Here is a 23,318-nt window from a genome sequence, read left to right as displayed (position 1 = left end):
TTCTTAAGTATTTTTGCTTTGATCTTTTTATGCCTGAAGATGAATAAAAATACTTAAGAAATCCTGATTGAGGTTGTCATAATTCATGCATAAAAGGGTTAATAATGGAATTATGGAAAGGTTTGGTTTCTTTGGGAAACCAAATTCTATTGTGAGAAAATCAGAAGACAACACGGAATCATATCTCGGGTGTTGCATTAGGAGGACCATCTTGCATAAAAGTCTGGCAAAGACAAATATGCAGAACTGCATGCTGTGGTGACCACTCGCATTTAAGGGAGCAGCTAAAAGTAGTTTAATCTTAGTGTGATACAAATATCAGGATATCAGAGAATAAGTAAATGATGCAAGCAGCATGGTCAGTGTGGTGATTGTGTTTGCAGGCTTGTGCTCTTTGATACAGGACAGTTATAATTTAGACTTCAATTATGAATCCTTTTCTCTACTCCACCCTGAGCCACGTTGAGATATTTTGTCTTTCTGTCCTTTCAGACCTGTCTACTGGCTGGGCAATGACACCCTGAGGGTGTTCTCTGCCCTTTTTACCGAGAACTGATGGTGACTGTGCCAGGGGCTGAAAGCCAAAGATAGTGTGATGCCAAAGTCAGTAGTGGTGCTGCAGGGAGGAGAAAAGGCACAGAGGTACTGCAGATGTCCTCTTTAGACAGGTAGGTACTTTGTAATTTTGGTTTTATTCATTCTTTCTTGCTCTTGGTTGTGTCTGATCACCCAGAGTGCATTTGATTTGAGTGGATAAACACCTCACTTGGTGAAAGTCAAGTTGCAAGTTTCTCCAGTTCTCATAATCAACCATACTCTGTCACAAGTATGCAGACCAACCTGCACATTGTATAGGAATCACTTATCTGTATGATCAGAATCAGAATACTTTATTGATCCCTGGGGGAAATTATTTTTTGTTACAGTGCTCCATTATAAACCAACATTAAGACAAGACAGACAATACGCTAACTAAGAATAGTACAATATATACATATATATACATACATACATAAGTCACTCATAAATAAATAGCTGGAAAAGAAACATGTGTAGTTGTAGCAGTAAACAGTGTGTTAAGTGGATGCGATGATCTTGGGTTTTCCACCACGTGAATTTGAACAGACATCAGTTGCCATATTGAAGGTTATTTTTGATGTCACAAGTGGCCTGACAATGGGAAGCTCTTATATTTCTTTTGAACAAAGCTAGCTCATTAATCCTGTAACTGATTCTTGAATTGTACAGGAGTCTTTCTTCCACCGGGCTTTTGGAGTGACTGAGGCTCACTGCTTAGGAGCCATTGATGTGGACTCCATTCTTTTTGTTCCTAAACTGCCCGAGAGCTATGCTGCTTGGATTGGAAAGTGAGTCACACTGATCCTCAAAGAGCAGTGTACAAGGCCAACACCATCACCAGCTAGTCCATAGCAGTGAGCTGAACCTTCAATATTATTATTGCCAAATTTAATTTAATATTTGGTATCATTACCTAAATTGCCTCAGGGCTGTTTGACTACAGCACTGCTGCAGAATTGCAAGTTCACATAGAACAGTACATTTGTATTTATTTACTTAAATAACTACAAAATTATGTGAAATTGCAAATTTGATCGCTCCACTTTAAAAATTGTGAATGTGACACGTTATGGATTAAATAAATGTTGCTCCACATCGATTGTTAACGTGTTTAAGATGATCAACATTATAATGTGATACTGACCATCTGACCATTTGCTTTTCCCTTATCTATAAACGTAAAAGAATCTTTTGTCATTTTATTATAAAAAAAATAATAATAACTGTCACTCAAAAGTAATTTGGTAAGCACTTTATGTTCTGCACTATTTTTCTGCATTATTTTTTTCCTCCGAATTCTGTCCTCAAAACTGGACTTCAAAGTTATAACATAACCCATCAGTTTGGTTTTAAGAGAGCCTCTTAAAATCTCTTTGACTTCATGTGTATAGTTTGCTAAGTGCACTTGTTTTTGTCGGTTTTATGTTTTTCATTTTTTGACACGATCTTTCCTAAAGAGCACTTGAGGGAGAAGTATGCTGTTGATGAGGTGTACTTCACCTGTAAGTCTGTCAGTGTTGGTTCTACAGTCCAGCCTCTCTGGTGTGGTCAAAGCATCTTACAACCTTAATTTGGGGCAAAGGTAAGAAACTCTTTGAACAACTTTTATCATATTTGACTTTTATACATCAGTTTTTATATCCATGTAACTATTTAAATTAAAGGTAATTTAGATAATGAATCAAAATTGGTGCCTAGAGCTGTTCAAGATGAATAGTGAGACTTGCTTTTAGAAGGACATTGATTAAACAGTCTAACCTTTCAGCTCCCCGGTACAAAGTCAGTATGATGTATAATTATACTGATGTGTGAAAAGTACAGTTAATAGTCGGGTGTATTCACAAATAGCAGGTGGCCTTGATGTGTTCTGCCTCCTGCATGCTCTACCCAGGCAGCATCTGAGCCTAAATTAAATGCACTATTTTCAGTTATGACAGCTCTGCTGATATATGCCATTTCTTGCTCTGTGCCACATGTGAGAAGTTATGCCTGGCTCATTTAAACTATAATAAAGAAGGGAGTTCCAAAGAGGAACAATATTCACCACATCAAAATGTATTAATCATAATCATAAAAAATGTGAAAGAGAATAGGAGTTAGCCTAAGGGCATGTGTGGCTTAAACTAGGGATAACTACAACACAATCAAACCAAAGCAAATGAAAGCAAACCAAAAAAAACAAAACAAAGCAAAACACATCTGGGTGCTTGAAAGGGATCAGTCAGAGAGAGGGAGAGTGTGAGAGAGACATCTTGGAAGGCCACGGGCTTGTATGGGCTCCCAAGCAGCTGAAATAATTTCCTCTATTAGAATGGAAGAGCTGTCAATTAAGACCTAAAAAATAAGGAGGTAACAGGCAGGCCCAAAAACCAAGACTGACACAAGGCCTGGGGCTGTCATAAAGGGCAACTTCAAAAAGTGTAATAATCTGATTCTCCTAACATTTTTCAGAAGTTTATGTGTTTAAAAATGCTGATGTTGTGTGGTGAGTGGTCTCAAACTAAATTTAGATTTTTGTACTGTGTACTTGGGCGATATCCCATCAGCAGCCTCCTTAAAGGACAAATTTTTGATAAACATCCTGTTGGGAGCTGGCAAAAAAGCGCTTACCAGGAGGTGGCTGGAGAAAGAGCCCCCAACAAAGAAAGATTGGATAGGAATAATGGAGGAAATATATAGAATGGAAAAACGTACTTTTTTTTTAACCTCAAAATGGACCAATTTCATAAAAACTGGAGAAAGTGGGAGAGATTTGTTGAAGGTGGTAACGTGGGATGAGATATTCATGCAACTACTGGAAGATGGAAGGTCTACTAAGGACGTGGTCACGTTTTTTTTTGTTTTTGTTTTTTAAGGTAGTTTATAAAAGAGACTGGAAATACCCTTCCGAAAATGATCAGGGATGGACTTTAAAGTGCTGAGCGGACAGTAGTAAAAACCTAACGACATGGGACCTGATCTGCGGGTTTCACTGTGCCATTATGTTATTGTTAGTGCATAGTATCTTTATTTGTTTGGTTGTTTGTTTTTTTTGTTTTTTGTTTTTCTTTTGGGGGGGGGGGGGGGTGTTGTTTTTTTGTTTGTTTGTTTGTTTGTTTGTTTGTTTGTGTGTATTGCTAAATTAAAGTACCTTTTTATAAAAGAGCTTATGAGGTTCTCAGTGGCAGAATATAATCTGCAATAAGACGTTATTTTTTAGCAAAGCCAAAGGAAAATAAGAAGGTACAATCTGCACAGAAATGAAAATTTGTGAGATATATGATGAATTCTGATTTTACAAACTTTTCCCTTCCTATTTTTTTCTGTTTTCATATCAAAGCTGAATGATACAGGGCTGGTGGTCCATAAAGATGACTGAGGCTCAAATTTTGTATCTCTATATGTAATCATGGGAAAAGAGGGATTTGTGTTTGGTCTAAACACACCATGAGGGTGAAGTGATGATCATGAGCTGTTTGTTTGGTTTTTTTACTGTTTTTGTTTTTTTCATGTGGATGACTGTCATAATTACAAAACTTTCAATAAAAAAAAAATGCTGATGTTGCTTTTGAAAAAGAATCCTCACTGTGCTACTTCTTCTACAGTAGGCATGAATGCATGCCTTGTTATGGCAGGTCCCGTTTCATTTATATCTTGTGAGAAAGTCATGTTATTGAAATTTTAAATGAACATGCATTTAAAAGTTTAAGATCACCTGTGATATGATAATAGGGACCTGTGCTGATATTTCTGTAGGATGATGTGAAATCCCAGAGGACAGTTCACAACCCAGTTTTTGGCTCCCCCAAATCACATGGAGCATCACAGCAACAATCCGTTTGGTGCAACAGTTCATTAGAATGCACAATGGTGAAAGATCTCAACCACCAATACTCTTAGGGGACTTTTATATTGAATTTTATTATTTAAATTTGTAACGTGGAATTTAATTTGCTTCATTTTGGCAGCCCAGTGGGAAAAATGCAATCAAGTTCAGGCTCTTTGTAATTGCATGTTTTGAGAGACTGGGAAAACGATTATGTCTATCAGTGTTGACAGCAGATTCCCAGGGGAGCTGTACTGGTGGATTGACAGCACCAGAGCTATTCTGGAGGTGTTCATGTTAACAAATCATAAAATATATGCAGAGTACAATATAAGAGCATTGACGGCCGAAAATTTGCCTATAAATTGGTAATAAATGATCACATAATTTTACAATTATTTCCATATTTAAACTTTGTCCTATTGATGATTTGTTCTTCAGATTATATTTCAGGTGATTTTACATCTTCGTACCTGCCTGGGTGTTAGATACCTTTATTAATCACAAGTTAAGACACAACTCATCTGCCAGTTTTTCCATGAAGTAATACCAGCTAAACACAGCAAGTAAAATTGGAAAAAGTAAACTGCATGACCCACAGCTGAGATCTAGAAAAGACAGAGTTGGTGGTGTTCAGCATTCATGTGACAGTGCTACTTATAGACAAACCAAGAGGAGGACAATATTTCTTTCTTATCCAAAGCAGGTCATGAATATTTTAGGCAGTGCTCAGACTTGGTATTCATGCACACATACTTCAGGGCAATACCCTGCTTAAAATTCTGGCAATTTACCTTTAAATACTTGAATTTGTGATGTAAAAGTATTTGGTTTTCATCTTTATTATTTATTTTTGGGAGAGTGTTTTTAGTTTCCATATCTTTGGCTCTCTTAAATAATAGATGCAGTTCTACATCCATCAGGTTACATTTGCCTTCTTGGCTGCAAATAAGCTGTTGAAAGAATTCCGTGGACTTCAAAGTTCTTTCATCTTGCTTTAGTTGACTGATGTGTGTTTTACTCCTTAGATTTACAACTACTGCTAACATTAACGGTTTTTCATTCATAAACTATAACCCCAATGCCAGAAAAGTTGGAAAGATGATCAGAATGTAAATAAAAACATACAACGAGTGAGACATTTTACTATTTCATTAAAAATACAAGTTCATCTTGAATTTGATTGCAGCAACATGTCTAAAAAAAGGTTGGGGTGGGGGGGGAAACAAAAGGCTGTAAAAGGCTGATACTTAAAAGAAACAGATGGAGTAAGATTTTGCTAACTAATTAGATTAATTGGCACCAGAAGAGTAACATAACGGAAGATAAAAAAGAGCATCTTGGGGATGGACTTGTTAGAGTTTCGCAGAGGTAAAGATGGGCAGAGGTTCATCGGTTTCCAAAATACTTCATCTCCAAATTGTGGAACAGTTTCAGAATTAAGTTCCTCAATGTAAAATTATGAAGACCATTGCACAGTACATCAACAGTACATTGCACAGGTCGGGTCTTAGACTCCACCTCTCTGGGAACTCCCAGGCCCTCCAAAGGGTGGAGGCCTATCTCCCCTCACCACTCTCCCTGCCGGTGACCGATGCCCTCAGGGGTCGGTACATTGGTGGTTCTTGGTGTCCGGGGCTGGGCGCTCAGGTATGTACCAGCTCACTCCCGGTGGCTATTTGGCGGGGCCTGGTGCCTGTCGTTCGGTCAGGCCTCTTCCGGGGCGCGGGTGGCCCTCAGGCCTCCGGCCTCTGGGCCTGCGGCTTGGTTCACTGTGGCACAGCTGGCTGCCGGCAGAGCCGGCGGGCACGCCGGTGCAGCCCCCTCTAGCTTCTGCTCGGTGGCTACTGGGTGACCCCTCGTCTGGGGATCCTTAGCCCTTCCCATGAGGGTGGCACGGATGCCCCTCCGGTGGTCCTCCTTGGGCTCTCGCACTCTGGGGCCTCTGGATGTCTGGGGCCTGGATCTCCTCCATGCCTGCTTCATGCCCTGGGGGACAGGGCTATGGCTCTCTACATCCTCTTGCAGACCATTACATGTGGAAACCATTTGAATACAAGCGCGCTGATCCACACAGGTGTGCACACGGGTGTTCACTGTTCGTAGACTTAAATCACACCTTTCTTGGCTGCTACTTCAAAGCACATTGTGTGCTGTCTGTCCTGCGTGCTGCACAACAACATTGAATATTTAGTATTTACTGCTGTTTACACTTAGCTAGATTAATGCGATGGTGTTGTGTTTAGTATGTTGCTTTGTTTTTTTTTGCTTGTTTTCTATTCTTTCTCTCTCAACAGGTGTTTTTCTTTTCCTTCCTCTTTCTTTCTCCCTTTCCTATCCCTCACTCATGTCTGTCCCGTCTGTAACAACTGAAGATAAAATTAAATAAATAATAAAAACAAAGGTCGATCAAATGGACCAATACGGCAATGCCATGATGATCCATTTGGCAAAATAAATCCATTGGGTATCGTTGTTGGTCTTCAGACAACAATTCTGACGGCTAAAGAACCAAATGGGACAGGCAAAAAAACCCCCAAAAAAACCAGTACATTGCACAGTACTATTGCACAGTACATCAACAGTACATAATATCATCAGCAGATTCAGCGAATCTGGAGAAATAACTGTGTGCAAGGGACAAGGCTGAAAATCAGAATCGAATGCCTTTGATCTTCAGTTCTTCAAGTGACAGACATGATTCTGTCATGGAAAACATCAAATCTCTTTCATTGCATTTATTATAAAAAATAATAATAAGCTGCTTAAAACGGCCTTTGATATGATTTCTCACACTATCTTTCTGAAAAGACTTGCATTCATTGGCATTAATCATACCCCCCTTGCCTGGTTCACCTCATATCATGCAGATCGCTCTCAGTTCATTAAACTCAAATCTTACTCTTCAGGTTCATTTTCTGTTTCTGCTGGTGTGCCCCAGGGTTCAGTATTGGGGCCTCTTTTATTCATTATTTACATGCTTCCACTTGGTCACATATTTTGGAAATACAACATTAACTTTCACTGTCACACAGATGACACTCACCTGTATATTTGTTCCAAACCCAATTTCACCCTTCCACCCATCTCCCTTTCTGACTGTCTCATGGAGGTTAAATCATGGTTCTCCTCCAATTTTCTAAAACTCATTAGTAATAAAACTACTACTCATGAGCACAGCTTCCACACTAACCAAATCCCACAAGTTTTCCATTAATATTGACAACTCCTCCATCCTTCATTCCCCTCAGGTTAAGAGTCTGGGTGTCATCCTCGACAGTTTCGACATTTCAGTCTCATATTAATCACATCACCGATCCGCCTACTACCACTTAGATAACATCAATCGTCCCCAGCCTCCCAGCCCCATGCTGCTGCTATGCTTTTCCATAGCCTTGTCACTTCTCGGATTGATTATTGTAATTCTCTTCTCTTTGGTCTCCCTAACAGGTCCCTTCATGAACTGAAACTCCGGCAGAATTCTGCAGCCCAGATCATAATTTGCACACCCTCCAGAGAGCGCATCACCCCTGTTCTTCAACTGCTTCACTGGCTGCCTTTCAAAATATCACTTCTCACTTTCAAAAGTATCTGTGACCTGGCCCCTCCCTACTTATGTTATTTAGTCCACATTACTATTCCTTTTCATTCCTTTAGGTCTTTGTCCGCCTCTTACCTTATTGTTCCCTCTGCCCAACTCACCACTGTGGGGCACAGAGCTTTCAGCCGTTCTGCCCCCTCAACTTTGAAATTCACTTCCTGCAGATTTCTGGAATATTGGCTCTCTTCCCTTATTTAAGTCAAAACTCAAAATCAATCTGCCTTCTTTAATACAACTGAAGTTAAGCTGCTAGAATGGATGAATGGATTTTAGATTTTGAGGATAAAGAGGGTTGGAATACAGTAAATACAAGAAATAATTTTAGCTTTATTATTAATAATAGTAACAGTACTAAAATATCACTTTATTATCTGTGTGCATTGAATTAGGAATCTATTAGGTGACATTTAGGCTGCTGGCAGAGGAGTAATAAAGTCTTTTGAGTTATATCATTCAGTGTGCTGCTGAGTGCTAGAGAGGCCACATAGGCACAATGGTTCCTTCTAAAATGACCTTTATTCTGCAGCCTGAAAGTAGCAGAAAATTTGTTCTTGTTAATTCTGCTGCACTGAACAGCAGATAGCTGATGTTGTGTCCTGAAACCAGCAGTTTTCCTCACACTGGTATGTACCAATCACTGAAAATAAGTGTGCAACTATTTGGTAATTTTTGCACTAATCACCCTCCTGCACGCTACTTTAAATTGGCTCCCAACTCATTTATATATATATATATATATATATATATATATATATATATATATATATATATATATATATATATATATATATATATATATATAAAACCTTTGTTTAAGCCCTAATATCACATTTGTTTTTTTTAGTTTTCAAAAAAACAAATTAACCATACACACCAAAAACTTTTTTAATGCTGTATAAACTTTTGAGTGCATAACATGGCACTATAATACCTTATTTGTCTGTGTATTTTTTTTCTGCAGTGAGGACAGAATACAGATAGTGGGTGCATTTGCCTCACCATCTGCCTCCTTTGATGGAGTTAGTATGTTTAATTTCACCAACTAGCAAGATAACTATCAACATAATTATACTTTCGTAATGGATGTTTTTATTTTTATTTTTTAACTAATGTTGCAGAAAACTTGATATACTGATTCCTGCTGACTAATTAAATTTGAAATGTAATTCAGTTAACCAAGCTGTCTCGTGTTTGTTGATTATTACTTTAATTATTATTTTTATTATTTATACACTTTTTTAGCACCTTTCAAAAACAATGTTACAAAGTGCTTTGCAAGACAAGACATAATGAACAGCAGTAAAACATTTTCATTTTTATTTTTTTTAATTAGCTTCCAAGTGGACAACAGTCTTTTAAACCCACTCATGAATGCAATGGTAGGTAATTAAAATGTATTACTGAAGAAGTCCACTTAAGATAAGAATAAAAAAGCTTTTGCCTAAGATTGTATTTAGTCAGACTCTCACGAACCTCTGCAGTTATAGCTGCACAGTTGGGTAATGGCGTGTTTGCTATCAAAAACAGTGACTTCTCTTATAGACGTCTCTTTTTTTCCCCTTCCTCTCAATTTATGAGTGGGTCGGTGTAGATGTAATGGACTTCGTGCTTGCCTGGTTGTCCTTGGCATTAAGGTTTGCACCCTCCAGATGAATTGACATTTTCTAAAATGAGGAGGAATGCTTTTCAGGCACACCTCCTGGGAAGCAGGGCTTGATTGAACCCTCTGCCCCCTCTTCTTACTCCAGCTTGCATGGCTATCTTTTCATGGGCTTTCTTTCCCTTTTACGTTAACTACTGCCTGTGTTTGGGGTGAGTGCCCTGTGTTATTTATGTTGTTCATTTGTGGGAAAAAAAACTTTAATTCGCTTCATTAATAAGCTACAACATGCGCACACAAAAAAAATATAATAGTATGAATCAGCAAGCACAGGAAAAATTTGATTTAGGTCTAAAACTTACATTAGTTGTGGACTGAAACATTTTCATCAGTTCTGCAGCAGTCGATTACAAAGTTTCCACTGGAATGACAAGATCTCATTTAAAAGCTGTGTGACACATGGTCCTTGCACCATTCCTCTTTTAGCAGTTTATATTAGGTTTATTTCAGTGTTGGCATTTTTTTTTCAAACTATGTCTGTTGGGTGTGTGGAATCGGTGTCATTTTGAGCTTGAATACCACAATCAGCAGCTGCAAAATAGCTGCTGATTGTGTTATAATGTAATCCACAATGTGGTATATATGTAATCCTGCTGGGTAATTGACCGTGTCAAAGTATAAATGCTTGTTCTGTGCCATTTAATAACTCTGTTATATATCACTTAAAGTACACACAAAGATCAGCCACTTGGGACAGCTCTCTATTGAGGATACTTGAAGCAGAATAAACCACCAACATATTCTTATTTGTTATACATTACTTACATATTACATTTTTTTTGTGCATGTGAAAAGCTGTGCATAACTTCCCATTTGATGTGTCTGCTTACTAGAGAAGCTGTAAAAACTAATTGTGTCTGCAAGTTTCAAGATTGCATCTGAACCTGTCACAGACAAAAACAAGCACTTTTGCTTTGACACAAACTGTTGACTCCATAAATTATATCGCAACAATTTTTTCCTCAAAAGACAGGAATATGGGCCCCCTCTTAGAAAAAAGAAAGTTTTCTTTAAGTGTAAGAGTTGTTTTCTATTTATTGCATGGCTGTAGATTCACTGTAATGTGCATTGAGTTTACTGGTCAGAGAGACAGCTGGTTACTCCTCCTTCTGTTTGTAGCCGTCTCATATGGAGCTGGAGGTCCTGTGCTACACCAACAGGATTTCCAGCGAAGCCCACAAAATGGTTAGATCCTCCTGAGTTAAACAAACCATCCTTGAACATACCAAAATTTCAAAAAGAAAGGATTCAAGGTGTTAGGATCCTTGTGATAATATTTGACCAATAAACTTTAACACTAAAGCAATTCCTTACGTCTTTCTTTAATGTTCATTGGAAATCATTTTTAGGAAAAACAGAAACAAGTAATTTTCAAGCTTGATAACTGCATATAGTTACTTTTTTTTAATTAAAAATAGGGGGGCAGAAAAATATGAAATAGAGAGGTAAATGGGAATATTACTATTATTTTTTACATTTTACATTAGAAAGATGTAAGGGCTGTGTTTAGTGACAAGACATGGAAGCACAAGCAAATGGATTTATTCCACATTAACCTATGTAGATGTTATGCAGACACTTTCACTGTATTGTTGTGCGTGCGTGCGTGTGTGTGTGTGTGTGTGTGTGTGTGTGTTTGTGTGTGAACGCACACAACAATACAGTGAATGTATATATGGAATTAGCTGCCTATGGCTTTTAGTCAAGCCAAGACATTAGAGCAAAACACAGAAAAGCAATTTAAAATGATATTTCGGTTTATTTGGCTCATGCTTATTTTTATTTTATTATAAAAGCTATTATTTTAGTTTGGCTGACTTTCAATACTCTGCCGTCAGAGTAGCTTTCCATGAGACTTGTTTTTGTTTACCATGTGAGAGGAACTATTACCTGTAATAATCTTCTTGAGGTAACAGGTAATGCAATTTCCAGAAGATGTCATGGTCCTGGGCCATGTGGGCCCAGTATTCTTAGTTTTCATGTATTTTTGTATTTTGTTCTTTATTTAGGCCATGCTTCCTGGGTTGATCTGTTACGTTGTTCCTTATGTGTTTTCCCTTCGTGACTCTTACCCCCTGTGTGCCCCTCTGTGTATTTATGAGCCCTCGTCTCTCTTTGTGCTTTATTCTATGTTTTCCCCAGCCCGTTATGTCTGCGTTCTCCCCGTGCTCTCTCTCCTCCTGTTTGAACCTCTGTGTACTTCCTGCTTTACTTTGCCCATCTCCCATCAGTGTTACGTTCACTCCTGCCGTGTCTTGTTATGATTATCAGTGTCACCTGTGTTCCCCGTGTGCATCCACTTCCCCTGATCTTCCCTCATGTGTATTTAGTCTCTGTGTTTCGTACAGTCTGTGTCGCGTCGTCTGTGTTCTCACCCCCATGTTTTCACGATCAGTCTTTTGTGATCATCTTCGTCTCAGAGTTCTCTTAGTTTGTCACAGTATTAGTTTTCCCAGTTTAGTTATAGTTTAGCCACGCTATCCCTGCTGTGTTTGTATTCCTGGTCTTCAGTCATATTAAAGGCTCGCTTTCTGTTAAACTCACTCCCGTCTACTCACTTGTGTACGCTCCTGGGTCCATTACACACACCACCGCACGACCTGCCTCTGCAGACCGTGACAGTACGACGCGACCATGCCGGACCCAGCGTCACAAGACCAGGAGATCATTCGGACAGTGGAGTCGCTATGCGGCGGTTGGCTGCAGTGTTCCGGGGAGGAGGAACGGGTTGAGCTAGCCCGCCAAGCCGGAGTATGCGTGTCCGCATTCCCCTGGTTATGGGAGGCGCTGCATCCCCTCATCATAGACTTTCTCGCCTCCACTCTTCAACTCCGCCCGCGACAGCAGCTGCCCGGTAAGCGTGAGCCGTCGCCTGAGCCATGCTGTAGCTCTGTTTCCCCGCTGCCTCGTGAGCCTGAAGCGGTCAGAATCGGTACGGTGTGGCTCACCGCCGACACACCCTCGGCTCACGCTCCATCGGCTTCCGCTTCCTCGCCATCGCCTGACTGCACTACGCGGCTCAAGGAGATGCCAGCTGCTATTGACTTTGGTGAGGAGGAGCGGCAGCAGGTATTACGGGCGTATCGCGAGGACGAGCTCCGCTGGAAGCCCTGGCTCATCCCCGAGGAGGAGTTCTCGCCAACTTCCCCGCCTCGCACCTGCCGCCCGCCCTCGCCGCCCCGATCGGACTACTCGTCCCCTGCTGTCTTTCTAGCACGGATGTGGTTGGAGGACGAGGAGCCGGTCGCCAGGGACAGTCAGGTTTTGTCCACAGCCGCTTCAAGGGGGAAGCGGCGTTCTCGCCGCCATCGCGCACTGCTACGTCCTGTCTCGCCCTCCACGAAGCGTCCCGCGGACGCTGTGGGGGTCCTGGACGTCGATCACGAGGGGCAGCAGCACGCCGCAGGCGCACAGCTAGTGGAAGAGTTCGGGAGGGAGCCGTGGCTCGCTCCTGATCATGACGAGCGCTCTTTCCGGGGAACTCGACTGGCTCTTGGGGGTCCCCGGAGTTGCCAGGGACTTCCACCGCTCACCCCGCCCGCTTCCACGGATAGAAAGAAGCGGCACTCTCGCCGCCGGCGCTCTGAGCCCCACCCTAAGGAGGTCCCTCAGTTAATGCCATCTGAGGCTTTAACTCCCATCAGCCATCCAGCCGTGAGTACCCCTGACTCAGTTTCTGACGTCGTATCTAGCCCCTTAGCCAAAGACCTCAAGTCAAAGGGATTTTCTGAGGTAACTAGTGATGAGGACGTTATGTCTCACACAGTGAGCCTGCAATCGGTGGGTTTTTCTGGAATAATGAAAGATGCTGGGAGTAAGGGGTCAGACTCAAAGTATTCTGTATCAGACGACTTTCGATTTAATGTGTTGACATCCTTAGCGAGCAGTCCTAGTTGTGTGGGTGATCAAGAATTAAATCCTGTTACCTCAGATAATTTAACGATTACCAAGCCACCTCATGCCAGGTTTGAAACTTTGCGTGAACCATTTACCGAGTCTGAAGAGAGACTGTCTAGCTTTCCTCAAGGAGCAACTAAAGACTGTTTGTACTGTGCTGAAGTCTCTGAAGAGGTGGGGGCAGCAGCTGTCCAGTCAGCACCCGTCCTAGTTTTGCCCCAGACTCCTCTTATAACGGAGGTGAGTGACTGTGCTTTTTCATCTCATGAACCTGATATAGTGGAGTGTACTGGGTTGCCCTTTTGTGGGCCCAGCTATGAAGAAACTGGTGCCAAAGACTGCTCTACCATTAATCATGATTTCATAGACACCCATGCTGTGACTGACCTAACTCTAGTTACGAATGAGGGCCAGTCAGAGCAGTGTTGTGATAATGAAAGGACTGTGTGTAACTGTTTTGAAAAACCACACAACGAAACCACAGACAACGTTCTTGACCCTGTAGAATCCAGGACTTTTTCTAGTGTTGCTCCCATAGCCGCACCACATGGAGCAAAGGTTCATGAGACAGCGAAAGGGATTCACACGTCGACTGTACAGTCTGCTTCTGAGCCTGCTAGGAATGGCGTGAGCTTTCTCTCCGCCTCAGACTGTTATCTACTGCAGCAAACTCGTACAGCCGAGACGGAGTGTTACCCCCGCGTGCAGATCGTAGTGGAGTCTAGTTCCGTATTCCCTGATGGTGGGATTGCAGACAGTGCTCAAGACCAAATGCACAGGAACGTGAGCTCTGATGCTACGGCTTCTCAGTCGCAGACTGTTAGGCCAGCCATAAGCATGCCTGCCTCTTTATGTGACTCTGAATCCAGCTACGGACTTATGTGCAATCCTACCATGAACTATTGTGTTGACAATACCGACAGGGAGTTGGCATCTACTACTCGAGTTACCGAAAGTGTTCATGACCTGAGAAATTATGTTTTCAAAGCTTGTCATGCTAACAGTGTTCTATGTGCTGCCTCACCAGTCGCTTCTGAGCTTAAGACTCTCCCCAGGGCCTCCTCAGATGCCACGTCAGCTGGAGGGTCCGAGGGGCCCGTTCAGCCTCCCGTCTCCGCTGGAGGGTCCGAGGGGCCCGTTCAGCCTCCCGTCTCCGCTGGAGGGTCCGAGGGGCCCGTTCAGCCTCCCGTCTCCGCTGGAGGGTCCGAGGGGCCCGTTCAGCCTCATGCCACGTCAGCTGGGGGGCCCGAGGAGCCCGTCCAGCACCATGCCACGTCAGCTGGAGGGCCCGAGCCGCCCATCCAGCCACCTTCTGCTTCTGCTACGCCTGGTCCAGCCTCCGCCTCTGCTTCGCCTGCTGCAGCTCCAGCCTGTGCTTCGCCTGCTGCAGCTCCAGCCTGTGCTTCGCCTGCTGCAGCCCCAGAGTCGTCGCCTGGCCCAGCCCCAGAGTCGTCGCCTGGCCCAGCCCCAGAGTCGTCGCCTGGCCCAGCCCCAGAGTCGTCGCCTGGCCCAGCCCCAGCCTGTGCTTCGTCTGGTCCCGCCTCAGCCTGTGCTTCGTCTGGTCCCGCCTTGACTGGTCCCGCGCCCACCGGGCCTCGGCCAGTACGCCTGACACTGGAGAGCCGCCGCTGCCTTGCGCACTGCCGGCCCCCTGAACTGCTTCGCCGCCGCCGCTGCCTTCCGCGCGGCCGGCCCCCTGAACTGCTCCGCCTTCGCCGCCGCCGCTGCCTTCCGCGCGGCCGGCCCCCTGAACTGCTCCGCCTTCGCCGCCGCCGCTGCCTTCCGCCGGCCTCCGGAACGGTTGGACTGGACTTTTGTGTTGTCGCCTCTCGGGTTGGCCTTCGGGCCTCTTTGGACATTCGCCTTCCTGTTCTGGACTCTTTTGTGTATTTGTGGACTCAGTTTTGTTCTCGTGCTCCTTGTTTTTGGTTCGTTTTGTTCCCTCCGTCCTGGTCCCCCGCCTCCCGCCCTGGGTGGGGTGTTTTCTGTTTCGCTTGTGTTTTGTTTCTCGGGTTTGGGCTGTCGGGAGCCAGCCCTTTAGGGGGGGGTGGTGTCATGGTCCTGGGCCATGTGGGCCCAGTATTCTTAGTTTTCATGTATTTTTGTATTTTGTTCTTTATTTAGGCCATGCTTCCTGGGTTGATCTGTTACGTTGTTCCTTATGTGTTTTCCCTTCGTGACTCTTACCCCCTGTGTGCCCCTCTGTGTATTTATGAGCCCTCGTCTCTCTTTGTGCTTTATTCTATGTTTTCCCCAGCCCGTTATGTCTGCGTTCTCCCCGTGCTCTCTCTCCTCCTGTTTGAACCTCTGTGTACTTCCTGCTTTACTTTGCCCATCTCCCATCAGTGTTACGTTCACTCCTGCCGTGTCTTGTTATGATTATCAGTGTCACCTGTGTTCCCCGTGTGCATCCACTTCCCCTGATCTTCCCTCATGTGTATTTAGTCTCTGTGTTTCGTACAGTCTGTGTCGCGTCGTCTGTGTTCTCACCCCCATGTTTTCACGATCAGTCTTTTGTGATCATCTTCGTCTCAGAGTTCTCTTAGTTTGTCACAGTATTAGTTTTCCCAGTTTAGTTATAGTTTAGCCACGCTATCCCTGCTGTGTTTGTATTCCTGGTCTTCAGTCATATTAAAGGCTCGCTTTCTGTTAAACTCACTCCCGTCTACTCACTTGTGTACGCTCCTGGGTCCATTACACACACCACCGCACGACCTGCCTCTGCAGACCGTGACAGAAGAAGGGAAGCATGTACAATTAGAGTAATTTTTACAAAAGTGGAGTTGGTCTTATGCAGACAGCACAGTCTGAAAAAGATAGGTGACTCCAGGGTGGTGGAAATGGTGCATGTAGCAAGGCAGCAGTGGATGGGGAGCAAGTGAAGGCAGAGGCAAGGATTAAATTGTAGATACTTAAAGATGAAGAATGATGCACAGAGTTCAGGGAGGAGCTGAGACAGGCTCTGGGTGGTAGGAAAGTGTCAACAGATGACATGGAAAGTATAGCTGAAGTGATGAGGGAAACATCCAAGAAGGTCTTTGGTGTATCATCTGGACAGAGGAAAGAGGGCAAGGAACTTGGTGGTGGAATGCAAAAGTACAGTAAAGCATTCATTGGAAGAGATTAGCAAAGAAAAAGTGGGATAGTCAGGGAGATGATGAAAGTAGACAGGAGCACTGGGAAGCTAAGCATACCAAAGGGGGAATGGAAAAGGAAGAGGCTATTAGTGAGTTGTATTTGAGCTGGACACTAAGTAAGGAGAAAAAGACTTGTATTGATTGGTTAGACAAAGAGATTTTGCTGGATGGTGCAGCCAGTCAGGGTGGTTAAGGACTGAGATGGAAATGTACTAATGAGTGAAAAGATGGAAGGAACACTTTAATAGCTGATTAATGAAGGAAACAGAGAGTAGGATGGATAAGAGAAAGCTGGTGAATCAGAAAGTGGACAGGGATTAGTAAGGCAGAAGTGAGGGCAACAATGAAGAGGATCAAGAGTGGAAAGACGGTTTGTCCTGTGGACATACTGTGCAGTGGAACAATGGTGATGAGAGGAGCTGTAGTAACTATGGATGAAGTGATGAGCCATACCATGAAGATATGAGGTATCAAGAGAATATCACAATGCCATTGTGCCTTTGTAAATACAGAGAAAGCACATGATCGGGTACCAGGAGAGGGACTGTAGTATTGTATTAGGAAGTCAGGAGTGGCAGAAAAGTATGTGAGGGTGGTGCAGGACATATGAGCACAGTGGTGAGGTGTGGAGTATTGCGACTGAGGTATTTCCTGTGCTTGACAATGTGGTGGTTAAAAAGTGAATGACTTCAACGAATTCTTAAAAAGCATGGAGTCAGGAAAAGGACAGCAAAAGTTCTTCTGCTAAAAATTATTTTTTCTTCTTTGCAGTCTCTTCCAACTCTACTGCTACACTAAAGGAGAAATGTGTCACAATTCGTATATGTGTGCTCTTCTTCCAGGAGAGGACAAGTGAACTTGAAACAAGGGAGCTCATATGACTCCTGTTTTAAAGTCACTACACTGGCTACCAATCAGATTTAGGTTCCATTTTAAAATTCTAGTTTTAACCTTTAGAGTACTACAGGGACAGGCCCCTCCCTGTATTGATGATTTGATTCGTACACATACCTCTTTTTATAACCTGAGGTCATCGAATCAAAACCTTTTAATGGTCCCCCACACTCGTTTTAGAATTCGAAAGGACCGATCTTTCCAAGCTGTTGCACTCAGACTGTGGAATGCACTATTTCTACGGTGTCTGGAGTCGGTGGAGACCTTCAAAAAGCAGCTAAAACCATTTTTATTTCAAAAAGCTTTTAATTAGACCAGGGTTTTTATGATGTATTTATAACTGTATTGTGTTTTCTTACCTTTCTTGTAAAGCACTTTGTGACACATGTCTGTGAAAGGTGCTATATAAATAAACTTTATTTACTTATTTACTTATGTGTATCTGTGCATCATGAGGATTTATTAATTGATCCATTGCCTGATTTATTTCTAAGGACTTCATACAAACAAAGAAAGTACAGATGTACCTGCACTTAGATCAGTCAAATGCTTGCAATGATATAATTAATTATATCTGCTTTATGTCTGCACCAAATGTGGCACTCTAAGACAGACAAAAAGTTAGCCTTCAGTTTTTAGATGATGCCATGTTTGTTGAGATGCTTGAGCACAACTGGTGCAAAGTTTAGATTTCACTTTTGGACCATCTTTGTCAACAAAATACAGCCACACAAACGACTCCTCAAATATAAAATCTATTAATCTCGAGAAGATGTTTAGTAAATATAAACGTGAAATAAATTGGACCATTTTAGGTTAAGTTAGTTAAAAAGGTATTTTCAGTCTGATCCTCCTGGTGCAAAAATTAATGAACAAAGATCATTGATGTAGTGTTTTTGTCTTTGGGAGTCTAATGTCGGTGATTGTAGCATATTGATCAAACATTCGAGCAGCTAACCCTGAGACCATAGCCCTAGGCATTAGAGCACCACATACTTTGTTCCTTTGTTCTTTTAGAGCACAAAATGCTGAGTTTATGACATAGTTGAGCAGGCTCCATGCATCTCTTCTGTATCCCTGGTGACTTGTTGGCAAAACAAACCGTGCTCATTAAAAAAAATACATTAACATCCCCCCTTTAGCTGTGACCTAGCAGCATCATTATGGGTGAAAAATTGGGAGATGTTGTTAATCATGTTCTGGCCTTTTGTGTTAAAGGCCATGTATTGTGAACATTGTAAGGATTAGTTGCCCGTAGATGAAAGCATTTTTCCTGGTTAAACTAGGAGCTTAAAACAAGAGACTGGAATCTGTTTGATGCTTTAATGTATTCTCTTCTTTGAAGATTAATAGTTATTTATGTTTTATTACTAGTTGTCTTTTTAATGTATGCATTGTTTATTCCCACCAGTGTCATTAATCCGTCTGTCATCTATTATGGTCATCCTGGGGCTCCTAATGACAGGACGATTACAAATGGAGATATGTGGTGAGTACCTTTTTGGGGGGTGGGGGCTTTTTCTCCTACATGAGGAATTTTTCCACTCAACAATATTTAGTGAAGGCCATCAAGTGACATGGTTACGGTTCTTGTGACCTTTAGTGACTTCTGAAATCTATACACGTTTTTGCACTCAAGCATGTAAGATATGCAGTCTGTTTGACATGGGTGGAGAGTGCTATTGCTGTCCTCAGACATCACCTGCTCCTTCCTAGCTAACGGCAGGTTCAGAGGACCATCTATGAGGCCATCCTGAAATCTTCACATGCTGTAATGGCCGCGATCAGACCAGGCTATATTATTTTCTAATCAACTATGGAAATGGTCATGTAGAAAAACTTAAGGGTTACATGATAATATATTATAGAAATATGCTTTTGTTTTTAAGTACAAATCATAACTGTGATGTCTTTTTAAAATCTTTCAGTAGTTAGAAAAATATACAGTTGGAGTCTTGAAAATAATGTCCTTGTGAATTACACTGACAATTCAGTAAATTTTAAATAACATGCATAGTTACATTTTTAACACTTTTTCTGTTTATTGACAAAAATGTGTATTTCGAAGGTGTGAAGTGAACCAACATGCACGGCTTGGCTGACAGGGTTCACCTGGAAGAACTTGTAAAGATTGGCATCCTACATGGCAGCGTGAAGGACATGATGAAGGTCCACCTGGGCTCTGTAATCATGCCCCAAGGCCTTGGACATTTGCTGGGTATTGATGTGGAGGATGTAGGAGGTTACCCTGAGGTTAGAACACAACTCATAAATTCTTAAGGTGGCCTACAATATAACAACTAGTCAGCAGTTATTTCCAGGACAGTCTTAGACTGGAGACAGTAGAGGATCAAAACGTTTCTGTTCCTGGAATATTGATGTGCCATCAATGATAAAGAGACCAATGGTGCAGACGTGAGAGAGGAGCAAAAAGAGGCAAAGCTGTGAAGAACAAGTTCAGGATGAGGGCAGCAGTGAGGGGAAGATAAAATGTTGTTTGAACTGTGAACATAAATAGTTTCATGCTGCAGTGGAGGGATTTGTACTGATATGCAGTAAATAAAGAAGACAGTTAACAGTATTTCCAGTAGAACTGCTAAATCTTCACAAGCTAAAATCAACAGTAAGAGAAACACACTTTTGGGGGGGGGGGGGGGTCAGCTGAATGCAATCAGCATTCCTAATTATTTAAGACCATGTATGTGAGGAGCAGGGTTTTGAATTCAATTCTGGATGTAACAGGGAGCCAATGAAGGGAAGCCAATACAGGAGAAATATGCTCTCTCTTTCTAGTCCCTGTCAGTACTCTTGCTGCAGCATTTTGGATTAGCTGAAGGCTTTTCAGGGAGTTTTTAGGAATTCCTGATAATTACAGTAGTCCAGCCTAGAAGTAATAAATGCATGAACTAGTTTTTCATCATCACTCAGAGACAGGATATTTCTAATTTAAGAGATGTTGCGCAAATGGAAGAAAGCAGTCTTACATGTGTGTTTAATATGTGCATTGAAGGACATGTCTTGATCAAAAATGACTCCAAGGTTCCTCACAGGGTTACTGGAGGCCAAGGTAATGCCATCCAGAGTAAGAATCTGGTTATATACCATATTTCTAAGATTTTCAGGGCCGAGTAAAATACCAATAATTTACAATAATTTCCTTCTCTCACCCCAACTAGTTGCAGCATGGCCCCGCCCCTCCCTGAGCCTGATTCTACCTGTTAAAAAGGAGTTTTTCCTTTCCATTGTCGCCAAAGTGCTTGCTCATAGGAGGTCATATGATTGTTTTGGTTTTCTCTGTATCTATTATTGTAGGCTCTACTGTATAATAGAAAGCACCTTGAAGCGTCTGTTGTTGTGATTGGCGTTATATAAATAAAATTTAATTGAATTGGAAAAAAAAGAAACCGAGTGTGGAAATACCTTAAATCTGCGTTATTTCTGACAGCCGCCAGATCAATCCTTGAATGACAGATCATTCTTAAATGGTTTGACAAACAAACAAAAACCTTCTTCTGAAAATGAGCAAAACCACCCAGAGAAAAGCTTTGAATTCTTTCAGGAATCCTGGGGAACTGCTGCTAAAGACCAATATAAAAACTACAAGAAAGTCTGGTTTCTTTACTGTACTGTAGCTTAAAAAAGCCTCAATTTAGTCAGTGTACATTCACCACTACTGTTATTTACTGTTTAGGGCACTGAGTGAATTAACGAGCCTGGATCGAGGAATCTTCTGATGGGCCACCTGGTGCAAGAATGGATGGTTCTCATGGTGGAGGCTGGCACATACTTAATCAGCCACCTGCTGGACCAGGCTGGCTAACCCTGCCCAGAGCTCCTTCATCAACAATCAAGTGCTGGCTCACTTCTTTGGTTTTGGCGGGATTAGTATGCTTCTTTTTGTTTATGTTGGACCAATATGGTAACAGAACATAGGGCCAACTAATACAGAAATGAATTCAGCACAAAGTATGCACTTGATACTTGTACTGCAGTATGTCAGGATTGGTATTCTTTCATGATTTGCTAAAGGCCACATGTGCAACTTTGAAGAAAAAAGCTATAAAGACAGGATAATGTCACTTTAAGCATGAATACATCAGCGAGTTTAAAATTTAAAGCCCAACTATCTCTAAAATATGTCTATCAGGCCTGACTTTCCATGTCTTTTTACTTTGTCTTGTCTTTAAACACACACTTGCATATAATCACTTGCTTTGGGTGTGGACAAGTCAGACACTGTTGCATGTAGTGAATGAATTGAATAACTAACATTTTAACATATTTTTGATCAATTCAAAGTCATAACAGAACCTAGATTCTTATAGATTTTATAAACAACTTTATGAGCTGGAAATGATTATGGAGAATCACAAATTAGCTTTAACTAATGGTGTAAAACTAATTTATTTTTGTGTCAGAACCATGTTGGGAAATTTCAATTTCATATTGTGTTTTCATTGTCAATCTTGTGTGACTTTTTTGTGCAGTAAGTGGACTTGGTGATGTGAAGTGAAATGCCATGAGCCATGACATCACTATAAATAACATTAGGGCCTTCAGTTATTCTATTATTTGTAACTCATGTTAGTGAGAAGAATTAATATTAAACTAGTGCTCAGACCTTGCATAGTTGAGCTAGAAGTCAATCAACATTTTTTTTTTTACTTCATTCACCTATTAATTATATAAGTAAATAATGTAACCATTGTCAAGTTAGAATCAAAAATGCTATGCTCAAATTAAGCATCAATATTAACTAATAGGCGACCGTGACTCAGGGGGTTGGGAAGCGTATCTGTAACCGGATGGTCGCCGGTTCGATCCCCGGGCTCTCTGTCCTGGTCGTTGTGTCCTTGGGCAAGACACTTTACCCTCCCGCCTACTGGTGTGGGCCAGAGGGGCCGATGGCGCGATATGGCAGCCTCGCTTCTGTCAGTCTGCCCCAGGGCAGCTGTGGCTACAACCAAATTCAAATTTTATTTGTCACGTACACAGTCATACACAGTACGATATGTAGTGAAATGCTTGGACAACTGCTCGTGACCTAAAGAAAACAAAAAAGGAAAAGGCTATGAATAAGATAGGAAATAAATATGAAAAATTAAAAAGGGTAAATTTAACTAGGAAGGAATAAAATATAAATTAAGGTTAAAAATGAAATAACTGTACAACACAAATTAGAATGAAGGGTAAATTTAACTGGGAGAATAAGATAAAATATATAAATTAAAGTTGAAAATAAAATAACTGTACAACAAAATACACAATATAGAACTATATAAGAATGTATGAAGAAATATAAATAAATATATACACAATAACAGCAGCGTGATTTAAGTAATGAAGTGAAACAATGTCCAGAATGTCCAGTGTGTGTAAGAACTGTATGTGTGGGTCAGTACTGTGTGGTGGTGTGATTGAGAGACCGTATCGCCTGCGGGAAGAAGCTCCTCCTCAGTCTCTCTGTGTTGGTCTTCAGGGAGCGGAATCGCTTTCCTGACCTCAACAGAGAGAACAGTCTGTTGTTGGGATGGCTGAGGTCCTTCACGATCTTCCTGGCCTTGGTCCAGCACCGCCTGCTGTAGATTGAGTGCAGGTCAGGGAGCTCGGAGCGGATGGTGCGCTCAGCTGACCGCACAACCCTCTGTAGAGCTCGTCTGTCCTGCATGGTGCTGTTCCCGAACCAGGTTAAGATGTTTCCCGTCAGGATGCTCTCTATGGTGCACGAGTAAAAGTTCCTGAGCA

At 41.9% G+C, this 23,318-nt stretch overlaps 1 pseudogene; it reads left to right on the top strand.

The window, feature by feature from the left end:
* Nucleotides 1-355: 355 nt before the first annotated feature.
* LOC146582880 (xaa-Pro dipeptidase-like) lies at nt 356-21,496 on the top strand (annotated as a pseudogene).
* Nucleotides 21,497-23,318: the final 1,822 nt, after the last annotated feature.

The sequence above is a fragment of the Mchenga conophoros genome, linkage group LG1 (genome assembly GCF_057382185.1).
Source record: "Mchenga conophoros isolate Kocher_MC1m ecotype Shallow Benthic linkage group LG1, M_conophoros_male_GT1.1, whole genome shotgun sequence".
In the NCBI taxonomy this organism is placed as follows: domain Eukaryota; kingdom Metazoa; phylum Chordata; class Actinopteri; order Cichliformes; family Cichlidae; genus Mchenga; species Mchenga conophoros.
The sequence above is the reverse complement of the archived record's forward strand: the minus strand, read 5'-3'. Positions and strand labels throughout refer to the sequence as shown.